Genomic DNA, 16,201 nt, shown 5'->3' on the forward strand with positions numbered 1-16,201 from the left:
GAGAGACCGTCTGATCTGACCCTTTGAAGGAAGAAAGTTCGGTTGGGAAGAAGAGCCTAAGACAACAATTCTAAGAACATTCAGCAAGGCTAATGGGAAGTCTTAGAAATTCGCCTGGCCCACAGACCCATGACTCCCAGTAAAGGGCCTTCTATGGGAGCCCTGCAGCCAGCCAAGGCTGGGAGCAGCTGGTGGGAGGCCTCTGATGCATTTCCAGAACTTGCTGCCGGGGCGCTTAGCTCATTGGCTCCCCTCAGACAGGAATCTGAGAGGGGTATTCTCCTAACTCCCATGCCTTACTTTACTCTGGTTCTCCCACTACTTATTGTTTGTAAAGAGAGTTTGATTAGGATCCTGGTAGTTTAATTTTCCCATGTTCAACTCTTTCCTTATTTCCCAGGCCATAGTTGGCATTGCATTCGATTCTTTTGTTTTAAGTCTGAGAATTGTAAGGCCATGGCCAGTATGTTCTTTTGTCCTTTAAGCTATGAAAAACAAGAAGAGGAAAAATAAAGCAACAACGGAACAGCAACCAACACTCAAACAAATCCAGAGGCTATATTTATGTTGCGATGAAAAGTAATATTATTATGGTCATCGACAGATTTAGATTCTCATTCATTCATTCATTCATTCATTTATTCAACAAATACGGAATATTTCCTATGTATCAGGCACAAAACACTCTCGTTACCCCTTGGTGTACCTCTAGCCTGTTGGTTGGGAGAAATACCAAAGTAATAATCTTTACTAAAGTAACAGAATAAGGCCACAGTATTTCTTTTTCAAGTATGTCAATACCTAAGTGATTTTGCTACCAAAACATTTTCCATGCAGGTGGACTTCCCACAGTTTCTTCTTTCCCCTCAGCTAAGGGGCATCCTAGGTCTGACTCCAGTGTGGGGCATTTGTGTGCTGGGCACTTCGTGGCTGGTGAAGATATGCACTTTTATTTCCTTTCCCTGTTTCTCAAGGAGCAATATCATTTTATATCATACCACCTTACCTTGTGTAAACTCCCTTCTTCCCTTAGGCGCTGGCTTTTTTTCTCAGCCTTTCCACATCTTTCCACATTATGTCAAATAATTGGCAGTTGAGGGGAGTCAAACCATATGAAGGCTTATTTAGGTGGCCCCAGGGTGGGGGGGTGTCTCTGAAACATCCTGGTATTTACTGCTGTGACATCAGTCAATCCACACAGCACCAGCAATGTGAGAGACAGGGAAGAAGTCATAACTCTGCTTCTGGATCCAGAGAGGGAAAAAAAAATTCACATCTTGCAAGTCATCTAGAATATCCTAATACTACTTCAAATTAAAGACTCTGTTCAATTTCTAAATATGGGTTCTTATGTCCAGAAAGTCATCAAAATATGGAAATTCATTTAATATTAATTTTTTTGCCCTTGCAGCTGGAGCGTACTTTTGTCTGGCAACTTGTGTTGGGAGTAAGGGTGTGGTCACACTTTCTTTTCAACCTTCACTCAACTAGCTGCTACTCTTGCCCGTCTAAATAAGGAATATAGGGAGGGAGGCGGGGATAAGGAAACAGAGTGCATTCTTGATTTGTGCTGTCAGAATATAAGTTTGTCCCTTCTCTGGCCTTGCAGGTGTGTGGAGCTCACTTCCTGTCTCTGTGCTTTGTGGGCTCTTACGTGCCATTCCTCCTGAAGAGTTCTAGTGGCAGCTCCTCAGTTCTGAGGACAATGCCCATTTTTTGGTTGCTTCCTCATGGCCCTTGGGTCTTCAGAGGACGTCTCCATAGGTACTTCACTTTTGGAAATCCAATATTCCTTCTAGAAGACTTTCTAGAGCAGAAGTTAAAAAAAGGCTCTAGGCAAGTTTTCTCTCCCTCAGGAGAGAACTGGTCCATGGCAAGCATGCAATACTTTTGTACCACCTTGCAAAGGGAAGTGCAGTTTCTTTCCAGATGCACCTGAGCAAAGCTTAGTTGGCCATATAGCTTGCTCACCCACCTATCCTTCCCCCCAGCCTTCTGGTAAGAGTCAGATCTCAGCTGACCATGCCTACCAAACTCATCTGAGGCTTTACAAGGAGACATGGTGAGGGTTCTCTTGCCAGGCCAAAGGTGAAATGACTCAGAGCTGGCAGAAATCTGTTTAAATCCTCTCGCTCTCTCCATTCTTTCAACCTTTTATATATTCAATTTGGTTTGGGAAAACAGTCTAGAACACTGATATTGAAAGTTTCTATTTTGGTCTGGCACATTGGAATGCTGTATCTGTTTATCTTGGTGTCTCCATTGAAACTTCAATGATATTATTCTGTTATGCTATTATAAAGCATTTGATATGTTAGTAATCTCTTCTCAGTTTCCTTATTTATAATTTTGGGATAATAATATCTGCCTTATGGTGAAGGATAAATTATACACATGAAGCACCAACCACAATATCTAGTAAAGAGGAGGAATTTGACAAAAGTTAATTTCCTTCCTCCCACTCCTCTCCCCTCTCCAATTTAAATAAAAAGGCACTGCAGTACATTCAGAGGGGGTCTGCGCTGTGCCCAAGCTTTCGGTTTCCACCATGACAGGCACCCCACGCTCCCAACGGGAGCCCTCAGGCATGCATGACAGGCATTCAGATTGACTAAGACCTCGAACTGAAGCTTGATGACTTCTGGCCAGTCTGTGCTCTCACTGAGGCTCAGGCAGCTTATGGACCAGCCTCCTTGGTCCCCCTTCTCCTCACTCCGAAAGCTAAGCTTGCTATTGCCAGGTCCCTGGGCAAACAGCGTGTGAGATGGGACAGACATCAGACAAGCGGGATGTCTACTACCCGCCTGGCCAAGGAGAATGGCTGACATGTCCACAGTGCCTTCAAGCTGCTACAACTCGACGAGGAATTCCTGAAGCCTGCAGACCTCCAGGCTATGGCTCCGTGACCAGGTATGTTACAGATCCAAGGGGACATCACCCAGCTGTCCACTGCCAAGGAGATCATCCTACACTGGGAGAGCTATCCTGTGGACCTCGTGGTGTGCGATGGGGCTCCCAATGTAACCGGCTTCACGATGTTGATGAGTATATGCAGGCCCGGCTCCTCCTAGTGGCTCTGAACATTGCTATACATGTCTTGCAGCCAGGGGGCTGCTCTGTCACCACGATCTTTGGAGGCCAGGATGTGACCCTGACCGACAGCCAGCCATGTGCCTTCTCCAGTGTGCTCTTTGCCAAGCCCAGGAATGGCTGCCCCTCCAGCATAGGGGCCTTCACTGTCTGTGAGGGTTATGACCCCGCTGAGGGCTTCCTTCTGGACCTGACCAAACCCCTGCCAGACGATTCTTACGATCCATATTTCCACCAATTAGATGGTCCCACTTGCATCATTGTGCCATTGGTGACCTGTGGGGACCTGAGCTTCTATGGCTCAGACTGCGGTTACCCACTGGACCCAGAGGATGGCTCCAAGTGTAAGTATATACTCACGCAGCCCCCCATCTCGCCACCATCCTGGGAGGTCTGCACGTTGAAGAAGAAAGGGTGGCTGGCCAAGGAGATCCATCCCTAGGACTGCCCCATCAGCACAATGGACACATTGCCCCAGCCCCTGGCTGCTCCCAGCACCATACCCTGCTGGCCTTTGAGGTGGAAGACAATGAAATGAATTGTTCACCTTAACACTTTCAGTTAGCTGGCAATCTGATGCAACCCGGAACTTGCATTGATGAACTTATTTTCAAATATCTCATCAATGGGTCCTGAACATCCAAGCCCCCAGTGGGAACCTGCAACAACCACCATGACCACAACAAGGAAAGAAACACTGCAGAATGCCTGTCTGCATTGCAGAGGGGATTCTTGAGTGAGGTCTTGCTTCTTTCAATCTTTCCAGGGGTGTCCTGAGTATGTCTAGGATTGTGCCCCAAAACAGGGGTTCTTAAAATGGATAGAAATTAGAAATATCTGTGAACCCAATGGAGGAAAATATTACATTTTTATTTTCACTAATATAACTGAAATTTCACTAATATAACTGAAATTTAGCTTCACTCCCCAATATAAATGCCGGCAACAAATCACACTAGTAAAAGTAGTGCCTGTTACCTTCCCACCAATACAAATCAATTACTTTTTATGTTACATTGCAGTTTTTGCAGGCATCTAGAAATGCTGTTCACATTTGTCACTACCTTGAATTATAGAAGATCTTATAATTTGATGTACTAATAAAAAAAAAGCATTGTATTTTGTTATACCAAAAAGAGATTTGGGGCCAAAGTTATTTCTTTTTTTTTACAAAAATAGTCAAAATTGGCCTTTGACTGATGATTTAGTGATAACTTTCCAACAGATTCATTTTTTAAAAAAATATTCAATGTGAGGGGCGCCTGGGTGGCTCAGTTGGTTAAACCTCTGACTCTTGATTTCCGCTCAGGTCATGATCTGAGATGGAGCCCCAAGTGGGGCTGTGCGCTCAGTGCAGAGTCTGCTGGAGAGCCTCTCTACCTCTCCCTGTGCCCATCCCCCTGATTTCTCTCTCTCTCTCTTTCTTTTTTTTTTTTTTTTTTTAAAGATTTTATTTATTTATTCATGAGAGACAGAGAGAGAGAGAGAGAGAGGCAGAGGGAGAAGCAGACTCCCAAGGAGCAGGGAGCCCGATGTGGGACTCGATCCCAGGACCCTGAGATCATGACCTGAGCCGAAGGCAGACGCTTAACCATCTGAGCCACCCAGGCGCCCACTCTCTCTCTCTTTCTAAATATATCTAAATAAATATAATCTTAAAAAAATTCACTGTGTACCTATATAGTGTAGGTATAGTAATAGGTACCTTTTCTAAATGCAGTGTTGCTTAGAAAAATCAACAAAAATGCAATGAAGTTTTCAGCAGAAAAGTGAGGATTTCAGCATAATAAACCTAATTTTTCTCAACCTGGTGGTTGTTATGTCCAATGAATCACTTTTTTTTTTTTGTCAGATGAATAGGCACAATACTACTCCGTTGATGGTCAGCTAAAATAGAATCCTATTTTATGCAGACTAGAAAAATTAATATTCATAAATATTTATGAAGAGTAGTTGGAGCTTTTTTTCCATTTCTGTTATATCTGGGTCTGTTTTCCATAATACTACTAAAGGATGAATATTTTCATGACAATCTCTTTCATGATCTAAAACTGAATAATAGCACATGAATTGCTACTTGTTATTTTTGTGTAACTGTAAACATAGAAAGATTCTTTTACTCCAGGGAGAGCAAAATTACTCTTTTTTGCAGGAGTATACACTTTCATATTTATATCCAGAATAGGCAAAAACCAAAAAAAACCAAAAACAAAAAAAACCCAAACCCAGAACAGCTGTTTCATTAAATTGCTTTCTTCTCAATCACTTACTGTATTAATCATGGCTCTTTCAATATCTCCTTTTATTTTCCAAAAGCATATAACCTTCTTATTTGACTGTTCCCTTATGTTGCTTTTTAAATTGGCCAAGCTGATGAATTACAAATGAAGTTCACAAAAAAAATTATTGTCCCCCAAAGAATATTACTTTATTTCAGATTGAGACACACCAATTAATACTCCCTTTCCCCCCTTGGGGGTATCTGAGAACTCATTGCTTCTTCTCCATTGCATTTAATTTTAGTATAAAGAATAATAGCTTGTATTATAAGACTCTGAAGCCTTCTCCAGTTCTTGGTTCTAGACAGTTAGATTTCAGTTTAAATTAAAGGGGGTTTAATCCTTATACTTTAGCACTACAGAAGTCAAGAACTTGTAAGCTAATTGATTTGGAAAGGAATAGTTCAAAATACAATAAGGATATATATCCTCATCTGACTAGGAAGCCAAATCTGAAGAAATAAAAGAAGAAAGAGAGAGAAGGTCAACAAAAGGAAACATGGACCATGCTTTTATTTCAGTAAAATATAGTCAATTTAGTTAATACTTTGAGTCAAACCAGATGATGGACTGATTGACAAAATAAATATTTTGGCATCATAAACACATAAAATTTAACTTGGGATATAAGGAGACAGTTCAAGATGATTACATTTATAAAATAACCAGAGCAGCAGGTTAATTTTTTTTTTTCTTTTGTGGTGGGGTGGGAGGAAGGAGAAGAGACATTAATTCATTTGCAATTCAACACAATTCAACAAGTTTTTATTGAACACCTATTATGTTCTACACCTTTTGCTAATCACTGGGACTAGTAGTTTTAAATCAAATAAATAATTTATGCCTGAATTTTTGGTTTCAAACAAACTGATTTTGTTTGAAGAGGGCAGGGGAATTCTGTCACCTGGGACAAAGATGTCAAGTACAGAACTACACTATAACCCACTTTACTCCATCTGGACTCATAGGGCTGTCCTCACATGGTCCAGATTCACTGAGCAACTAGAATCCATTACATCAACTTTTCATCCCTGTTGAAAGAAAAGCTGGCCTGAGGGTGTTCTTGCTCAGGCATTTAAGATGATATCAATAGTTCAATCCATAATCAAACACTGATGGAATTACACTTAAGGAAGAAGCTGGATTTCACTCCTTTCCTGTTTCCAAACATTCCAGGTCATTCAGTGATCTAGTCTAAACATGCACATCAAAATGGAGTCTTTTCTCCCCTAAAGGTATCACAGTGATCTGATCTTTCCTGAAACATTTTTAACTCATCACTTTCTAGACTCCCCTGCCATGTTGGAACAAAATCTGTTGCTGCTCTTATGGCCTAGGTAGATAAGTTTAAACTTTGAGGAAATGCCTATCCTGTTTTGTATCATCTGTTGTACTCTATACAGAGCTATTTTATTTTCGTCTATCTGTACCCTTGTTGAAGTACTTATAAAAGACAAAGATATTACTGCTGTTCTGGATTTACAGAAATGATTCACTCACGACCGTGTAAGAGCTTACAATGTAATGTGCATGTGGAGACCTGCAAAGAAATTAAACAATACAAGCAAATAAAAATAAACTCTCTAAGAGAGGTACACAGTGCTTTGAGGGTGATAAATTCTCCCATAGGGATCAGAAAAGCTTCCTACACAGGTAGTATTTAGTTTCTTGTGAAAAATGGTAGAGTTTCTTTTTAATTCTTTCCAGTTTTCTGCACATGCAAACAGGGGAAGCATTGACCAGGTAGAAAACATTTCTGATGGCGAGCTGGACAAAGGTGTTCAGGTGTAAGATGACACAGGGGACACTTTTCAGAGTCTCCTGTAGCTAAGGTGCAGGAGGCATGAGAAGAAATTTAGACTATCCACATCTGTAATGAAATTCCTCTCCCTGAATTCCCACCTATGAAAGTGGTGGAGGATGTCATGTTTCAGGAGAACTTGGTTTATACTGGGAATATGAACAGTTTTCCCCTCATGTACAAATTATAACAAAGTGCAGTATTTCTCTGTTTATATATGTATTTGTTTGGAGACCTACTTGCAAACAACAGAACTATCTCTTCCTAGTTTAATTTTTTTAAGATTTATTTATTTATTTTAGAGAGAAAGAGAAGAGAGAACACAAATGGGGAGGGGCAGAAGGAGAGGTAGAGAGAGAATCCTCAATAGACTCCCTGCTGAGCATGGAGCCAGACACAGGGCTCGATTCCAGGACCCTGAGATCATGACCTATGCTGAAATTAAGAGTCAGATGATTAACCGACTGAGTCACCCAGGTGCCCCTTGCTAGTTTAATTTTTAAAATAATTTATTAATGGCCATTTAGAAGACAAAGAGACATGGACTCCAAAGCTATGAAACCAGGCTTGATGTACAGCAGCATGGCAGGATCTTTTCACTGTCACTGTTGTCCAGTTCCTTACACTCAGGGCAAAATGCAGGACATTGCACCAAGTGCAATTTCTAAGGAAGTAAATGTTTTTGTCCCAAATTTGCTAAAGGTCAGTTTTCTTGAGTGAAGCTTCCATAGATCGTTGCTTCATTCCAAATTCAGGTTTCATGTGGTTGTATCAGATTGGAAGGATTAAGTCATATGTTTACATTTGCAATGAAAGGATGTTTCCTGAATTCTACTCCAGAGGAGTAGGACTGATAATGTGGAAAATGACAAAATATAAGGAGGCTGTTCAAAATATATAATACTATTATATATTATTATGTTAATATGTATTAGCAATCCACAAATGAAATATTATTGTATATTAGTAATTCATAAGTAAGATATATCTACATACACCAGAATAGATCATTGTTAGGCAATGTTCTTTTTCACTCTTGGAAACATCGCTATATATCTTATTAAATGCAATACTTCTGCTATATATTATTAATTAATTTTTGTTAGGTTGGGTTGTGATAAAAATAACTCCCAAATCTCAGTGTCTTAAAACAACCAAGTTTTCTTTCTTACTCATGTTACATCATCTTTGTGGGGTTATCTGTAATTTTATTACCCTTCACTTTGCGATGGCTATAATTATGTTCTACATTCAAAATGTTTTCTTCATTGTTTGAGCCAGGCTAAGGAGCTGTCAGTATCTTGGACATGCTGTTTCCATACAAGATGGGGAGGGGGTGGGGAGGGGAGGGGGGAGAGAGAGAGAGACTAAACCAGATAATAGCAATAACAACAACTGTGTAATCACTAAGCATCTGCTTGAATATGGCATACATCACTAACAATTCCATTGGTCAAAGCAAATGAAGTAAAATTGTGAAGCCTCATACCATTTGGGTAGGAAAGTGAAATATTCTTTTAGAAGGGACAGTGAATAAATGGCAATAATAAACTATTTCATCATCTCTTTCATCATCTCAAATGGTTTTTTCCCAGCCTTACTTACAAAGCACTGATCTTGTCTATAAGGAATACCCACCAAATTTGCATCCAATACTAGCAAGTGGCCCAGTCTAGAATATTTTGATAGTCTGCATCACAAGAACAAAAAAATATCTGGTCCCACATTTGTGGGCTACATATCAAGGCAGACAGAGCTCTTCAATGTGGGAAGGGAACACATGGGAGATAAGCAGGAGTTGCTGTTTCATAGCAAATCTGAAATCACACCGAGTAGACAATCATTTGTTTTTTAGATTCCACATACAAGTGAAAACATATGGTATTTGTCTTCCCTGTCTGACTTATTTCACTTAGCACAATACCCTTTAGGTAGACAATTAGAGAGCCTCCTGTGAAAGAATATTTAAAAACCCCCATCTTTTTAGATCCAGATTCTGCTCCTTGGAATTAGCTCCTCAGTCCATTGTTCTTGTTGACTCTGGCTTCATTTATTGGAAGGTTCCTCCTTTTCTATGGTCTTTCTTTTCCAGATGCTATTGCACAATCTGAGTGAGGCATTGGAGAAAATGCCTTACTTGGGGTCTTAACAGATTTCTCATTCTACTTTTGTTTACAGGAGAGGTGGAAGTGGCAAAGCTCAGTTGAAGCCTCAAATGTTCAGTCTCTTTTAATCTAGGTTGTTGGCTCTTTTAGAATTACAGCTATTTTAATTTATTTTACTCCAGGAAACCACACACAAAATTCTTTTTGAAACCTATCTTTCTACTTCCCTACATTTCCTTAAAGGTAAATCAAGCTTATTATGTTTCCATGAGAGAGCCATGGCTTTCATCTCTTTTTTCTGAGCCATTTTATCACCTGAAATATCTTAATAAACACTACCTAATGATTTGAGAGTTACACATATAGACATGTTTTCCCTCCCTTGGATTGGACAATGCCATGAGGTTGAGGCTTCATTGGACTTTGTTTTTCCAAGTATTTCTCAAAATGATCTTAGGCTAGTAGGAGAGGAAAACAGTTTCATATTGCAACTCTGCTCACCAGCAGTTCCAGTTCCAGTTGTTTCTGATTTCCTTTTTTTCAGTAGTAACTTATCAAATGCAACTAAAAGCAATTAAATCTAGTAGCATTCTGTTTCTCATTCTCTTTCCTTAAAGCCACAGGACATTGGATTTATTATCTTCCAAGTTATTTCAGGTAACAGTTTATCACTGCATCATATTTTTTCTTCATTTTTCCAGCCTTCAGTAAGGTTTTTTTTTTTTTTTTTTAATTCATCCCTTACATCAATGCCCTCTATTTTAGCTTTCCTATCATAGCAATACCTTACTCCAGACTGTTTCTGTATTGGTTAGCTTTTTCTTGGTTATGCTGTTGTAACAAATAATCCCCAAGCATCAGTGGCTTGACACAAAGATTTATTTCTCACATGTATCTAAAGTACTTTCAGTTGCCTGTATCTCTGCTTGTATCATGTATGGATTGACTGTACTTATGCTTCACAAGTATTTCCTTTAGACTTACAGAATTGAAGGGGAAATTCCAGACTAATCTTGAGGAGGTAGAAAAAGAGCAATGATGAAATCACCTGATGGCTCCTAAAGTTTTTGCTTAATTGTAGCTTTTGTTCCTTTTACATTTCTTTTGCCAAAGTAAGTAAAATAACCAAGTCTGGTGGTCATGAGGCAGAAGTACGTACTCCTTTTATAGAGAAGGCAGTAAATAAATGAAAAATAATAAAATCTACCACATTTACTGACTTTCCAATACTGACTTTTTATTTCTCTATTTGGGTATGTTAATTTTTTCTTGCTAAAAAAATAACCCAATTGAGATAGGAGAAATTTACTTATTTAAGAAAATATATATCAGGATCTCTCTGAAAAAAAAATAGTGCCTGTACTGAATACTAATGTATAACAAAAAACATTAATCTGATTTTCACAAGCCTTATAAAATTATTCAGAAGGGTTGATAAACAAACAATGTCAAACTTGTTGAGAAATGTGGTATAATTTGAAAAACAAATTATCTCCAAGTGGAACTACATAAAAATACTACTACTACTACTAATGTAATTATAATAGCTAACATCTCTTGAGTGTTTACTGTTCCAGATACTGTCTTTTTATTTTTTTTATTTTTTAGAGGGAGAGTGAGAGAGTGTGAGCATGGAGGGGGGAGGGGAAGAGGGAGAGGGAAAGAGAGAATCTCAGGCAGACTCCACACCTAGCGCAGAGCCTGAGGATGGGCTCGATCTCATGACCCTGAGATCATGACTTGAGCTGAAACTGAGAGTTGGATGCCTAACCAACTGAACCACCCAGGCACCTTCTCCAGATACTGTCCTTGATTTCATCTCAACTTTATTCTAAATGAGAAAGCTAAAGTTTGACTTAGGTCATACAGCTAGGAGGTGAAGAACAAAGACATGAAGTCAGTTCTATCTGATTTAAGAGACCGGTTCCCAATCATTAAGTTTGTTAAGTTGTATATGCGTATTTTTATTTTATAATATATTTCAAATCTAAATTAAAAAATGATATTAAATGGAGTGATCAATGGTGGACTCTACTTAGTTGGAGTCTAATTCATCTGGTGGGACACTTTTGGACCCATGCTAAAGGATGAAATTCCTATACTCTGGATAAGCAAGAAACTAAAAATAGAGAGGCAAACATTAAAATAAATCTTCAGATTTACTTAAAAATTATAATCCATACAAAGAACAGAATATGCAAATTCTGTGTACTTGTGGGAGACACTACAGGATAGAAATATGATGGTCTCAGAACCATAGCTACACTCTCATGGTCACACCTAACACTGAAAGACATATGGAACACTTGGCAGAAGCCTGGGGTCTGGGACTCCTGTTTTGTTCACATTGAACCTTAGTGAACCAGTGATGACAGAGATGGGTGAATTATCTTGCATATAGAGGCTATTGTGCAATCATTTGCACAATCAATTACTTGGGTTTATGGTGATTTAATAGGAAATGGAATCCTGGGGACTCTATTTAGTATCTGTTCTCAGTCAGGTAAAAATGCCTCCAGGAAAAGATTAGCTTCCTTGAAGTTATCTGATCCTGAGACGCAAAGTAGGAGAACTCAAGAAGCAGGGAACAACATTAAAAGGGCCTGTGAACAAGCTTTGCTGGTACTTGTGCTTACTTTCTAGTTGGCTGCTTTGTTAGAGTCAGTTGAAATTCCCTTATAAGCCCAGTTATGGTTTGCCATTTGCCTGTTGATGTAAGTGTATCACCTGGACCTATTTAAACCTGGGAGGGAATGAATTGGTAGGGATTCTTCCCCCCGCCCCCACCTCCTGCTTTACCGAGACATAATTGACAAAATTATATTTAAATCGTACAAGGCAATAATTTGCTATATGTATACATTGTGAAATAATTCCCATAATCAAGTTAATTAACACATCCATTACTTCACATGGTTAACTATTTCTTTATTTATTTATTGGGAACACTTCAGATCTACTCTCAGCAAACTGCAAGCATACAATACACTATTATCAATGTAGACACCATGTTATACATTAGATTCTCAGAACTTACTTACCTTATAATTAAAGGTTTGTCCTCTTTGACCATCCTTTCCCCATTTCTGCCACCCTCCAGCCCGTCAACCACCATTCTACTTTAAGTTTCTGTAAGTTTGACTCCCACCTTCCCTCCCTCCCTCCCTTCCTTCCTTCTTTCCTTCCTTCCTTCCTTTTTCTTTCTTTCTTTCTTTCTTTCTTTCTTTCTTTCTTTCTTTCTTTCTTTCTTTCTTTCTTTCTTAGATTACCCATATAAGTGATACCGTATAGTATTTGCATTTATCTGGCTTATTTAAGTTAGCATAATGTCCTCTATGTTTATCTATGTTGTTACAAATAGAATTTCCTTCTTTTTAAAGACTGCATAATATTCCATTGTGTGAGTATATGTTTATGTATGTACATAGATAGGTAAGTTTTTTCTCTATCAATCAATATAAATATATGTTTACATTTAAAAAAATCCATCCATCAATGGACACTTAGATTGCTTCCATATCTTGGCTATGGTGAATAATGCTGTAGTGCAGTGAATATGGAAATGCAGATGTCTCTTCAAGATAGTGTTTTTGTTTCCTTTGGATAAATGTCCAGAAGTGGGATTGCTGGATCATATGGTAGTTCTAGTCTTAATTTTTTTGAGGAGTGTCCATACTGTTTTCATAGGTAGGATTTCCTTTTGATTAGTGTCAATGGGATCAGACAGAGCCAACTGAATTATATAAAGAAAAAGAAATCTGTAGTCAGTCTCAGCTCCGTGTGTGTGTGTGCGTGTGTGTGTGTGTTTGAGAGACTGAGAGCGATGAAGAGAATCCCATGACATCCTGAAGACAGTCAGATTGACAGCTGGTCAGTTTCTGGGGCTACTTAGTTTATTTGATTGGACATCAGTAGCCTTAATTTAATCCCCCCTGCCAGCCATTTAACCTGAATCTGACGTAACTATAGACTCTATAGTATTTTAGGGCTTTCCAAAACAAAATATTGAGACACATTTCTTCTTTGCATTAAATCCTGGTTTCTGCCTACATGTGCTAGAAATAAGAACAGGCAATCAAGTTCAATCCACAGCCCAGTGCATTTACAGCCTCTAGATATTTGACAGAGCAGGTAGGAAGGAGATAAAACATGGGTTCAGTGTTTGGAACACAGATGTTGTGTTGTCTCTTTCTAGCGGGTAGGAGCCCATAATCTCTCAACTCTCCTTATTATGCTACCCCTTTTATTTCCACTTTCAAAACTGTGAGCAGTTCCTATACTTTAGGGAATTCAGGGAAAATTAAGTTGGACATGGCTTTTCTCAGTTCTATATTAAGATTTAATTTTCTTGGATTTGCTAAGTCATTTGATACCAATCCATCTACTTTGCATTTTCTAATATTTTGTTATTTTTCCTCTCCTATTTCTCCTCATCTTTGTGGATTTATGCATTAAAACATCTTTTATTGCCATTTTAATGGGGTTTTGGAAAAGACCAAAAGTAGTTAAGTACATTCAGCTTTCCATCTTTTCCAAGGAGCCCACCATATATACATATTTTAAGCACACTCTTTTCCAATCAGTACAATGAAAACAAAGCATTTAAATCCTGTCTGTCTTCTCTTTCTTCGAACAACAAACATTAAACCTGAACTGTTACATAACTACAAAGAAAGTCCTTTCTCAAGATATTTGCTATGCTTGAAATATTTACTGTGCCAATACAAGATATTAATCAGTTCAAACTATGTGTTCTTAATTTTCAAGATTATTAGATGACCTCCCAAAATAATCACTTGGGGAAACATTACAAAATATCCTCCCAGGGACATGCTGGCCAGTTTAAAAAGGATTTTCCTGTGTTTCTTGGAGAAAAGGGACATCATGTGTCATGTATTATATGGTGCTGATGATGTGGAATGGATTGTCCTATGAAGAGTGAGTGCCATGTCCCTGGAAGTGCTGAAAGGGAAGCTGGGTAACCATCTATCAGGGATTCCAACGTGTTTACTTGAGGTTAGAATAACTGAAGTCTGAAGATCCTTTCCACTCTCTGTGCACCTATGAGTCTATGAATTTTAGTGAGAATTCTCCTCAAATTTGCATCCTTGAACATTAGCTCTTTTATGGTATGATAATGATCTTATGCTATGCTTGGAGGAATCAACTGGTCTTAGATCCTTAGATCCTAGGTTCCATGTGGGCTAGTTCTGTGTCCATTTCATGCACCACTCTGTCCCTAGTGACTGATATTGTGATTGCTCATATTTGATGCTGAGGACACATTTAAAGAAAGGAGAAAAAAGGAGAGACAGAGAGAAAGAAAGAGAAGAAAAGATAAAAGAGTTCAGAATGTTGAACTATTCCAGAAAAATAGCAGCAGCAACAATGGTGGTGAGCTGTTGTGTATTATCATAACTTTCACTGGGGGTAGGGTCACTCTAAGAGAGAGAGTCATGAGGTCCAGTGTCTTAAAGAGTACAGCCAGGGCTTACTTTCTGGGTCCTTTTCTCATCTAAAATGTTTTAATCCACATTGAGGTAGAGGAGCAGTTAAATAAATGTTACCATTGTGCTTAGTTTTTATTATTTATTTATTTTATTTTTTAAAAAGATTTTATTTGGTCATTTATTTTAAAGAGGGAGAAAGAGTGTGTGTATGTGCATGCGAGCAGGGTGAGGAGCAGAGGGAGAGGGAGGGGGAATAATCTCAAACAGATTCTACATGCTGAGCACAGAGCCTGATGCAGGGCTTGATCACGACCCTGAGATCATGACCTGAGCCAAAACCAAGTGTCAGATGCTTAACTGACTGAGGCACCCAGGTGCCCCCATTGTGTTTAGTTTTTAGAGGCTCTTTACCTAGTTCTCTATTTCATAGATGAGGTAACTGAATCTCAGAGAGTTTAAGTGACTTGGTTAGATAAACCAGGGCTCAGAAGTTGAGTATGGTAGATCATTTTTTCCCGTACCATGAAATTTTTCCATGGTGTTGTCTCTGTTGTCTTTTGAAGACAACTTTGTTGGGGAACAGAATTCAAGAACTCTCAGGGTAGTCTGAGGCTGTGTGGGACACTGCCTTGTTGATGATGGTAGTGTTGATGGGATAAAGCTGATGAGAATTGATGTTGTCTTCTGCTGTGATGTGATTTTTTTTTTAAGTGCCAGCTGGCATTTGGTAGCCAACCCAGCCTCTTCCTCTGCCTGGAAACATGGGAATGCCTTTATAAATCATGGCCTCTTCTCTTTGGAGAAGTTAGAGTTGGAACTCTCTAAGGCCAGGAAGGTGATGACAACATTCTAATTTGGGGATGAGATTCTGTGAGAAGGAGGAGACATCTTTTTCACTCTCAGATGTGCACATAGGAGTAGAAGAAGAGGCGAGAAGGGTTGGGAAAAGGGTCATTTGGGATTTTAAGGATGACTTTCATAATGATGCCTTTACAGGAAACTTTCTAGTTAATGTAATATACCTGGGAAAGCTGTCATGCGACAATATTCCCAGACATTTTACATGGTATGTTAACCAATAAAAAAACCCTAGATTTTTGAGAATTTAAAGTTTCTTAAATAGCCTAAATTTGACAAAACTCTGATTGTAACTCATTAAGAATTGGCCCTTTAAAATTTTAAGCAATTACATTGGTTTTCCCCTAATTTTCCCAAAGACTTACAACACTTGTCCATATGCAAACTATGGCAAAATAAGACTTTGGCTTGGATAAACTAAACCAAGAAATCTCCACAATACATTGTTTTCCTGTCTATACTCATCATGTTGTCTTCCTGTGAAACTTGCCTTTATTTATCACACGTCAACTGAGGGAATTTCATTGCTGTTAAATTGCCCATGACCCATAGTAAATGTTAAATAAAATATTGCTGTTGAATTCTTTGTAGAGTATACAGATTGGCCAATTTGAGCAA

The 16,201-nt window shown here is 38.8% G+C and overlaps 1 pseudogene; it reads left to right on the forward strand.

The window, feature by feature from the left end:
* Positions 1–2,764: 2,764 nt before the first annotated feature.
* On the forward strand, positions 2,765–3,642 carry LOC116639342 (annotated as a pseudogene).
* Positions 3,643–16,201: the final 12,559 nt, after the last annotated feature.

This window comes from Phoca vitulina, unplaced genomic scaffold (assembly GCF_004348235.1).
Source record: "Phoca vitulina isolate PV1807 unplaced genomic scaffold, GSC_HSeal_1.0 scaffold18, whole genome shotgun sequence".
In the NCBI taxonomy this organism is placed as follows: domain Eukaryota; kingdom Metazoa; phylum Chordata; class Mammalia; order Carnivora; family Phocidae; genus Phoca; species Phoca vitulina.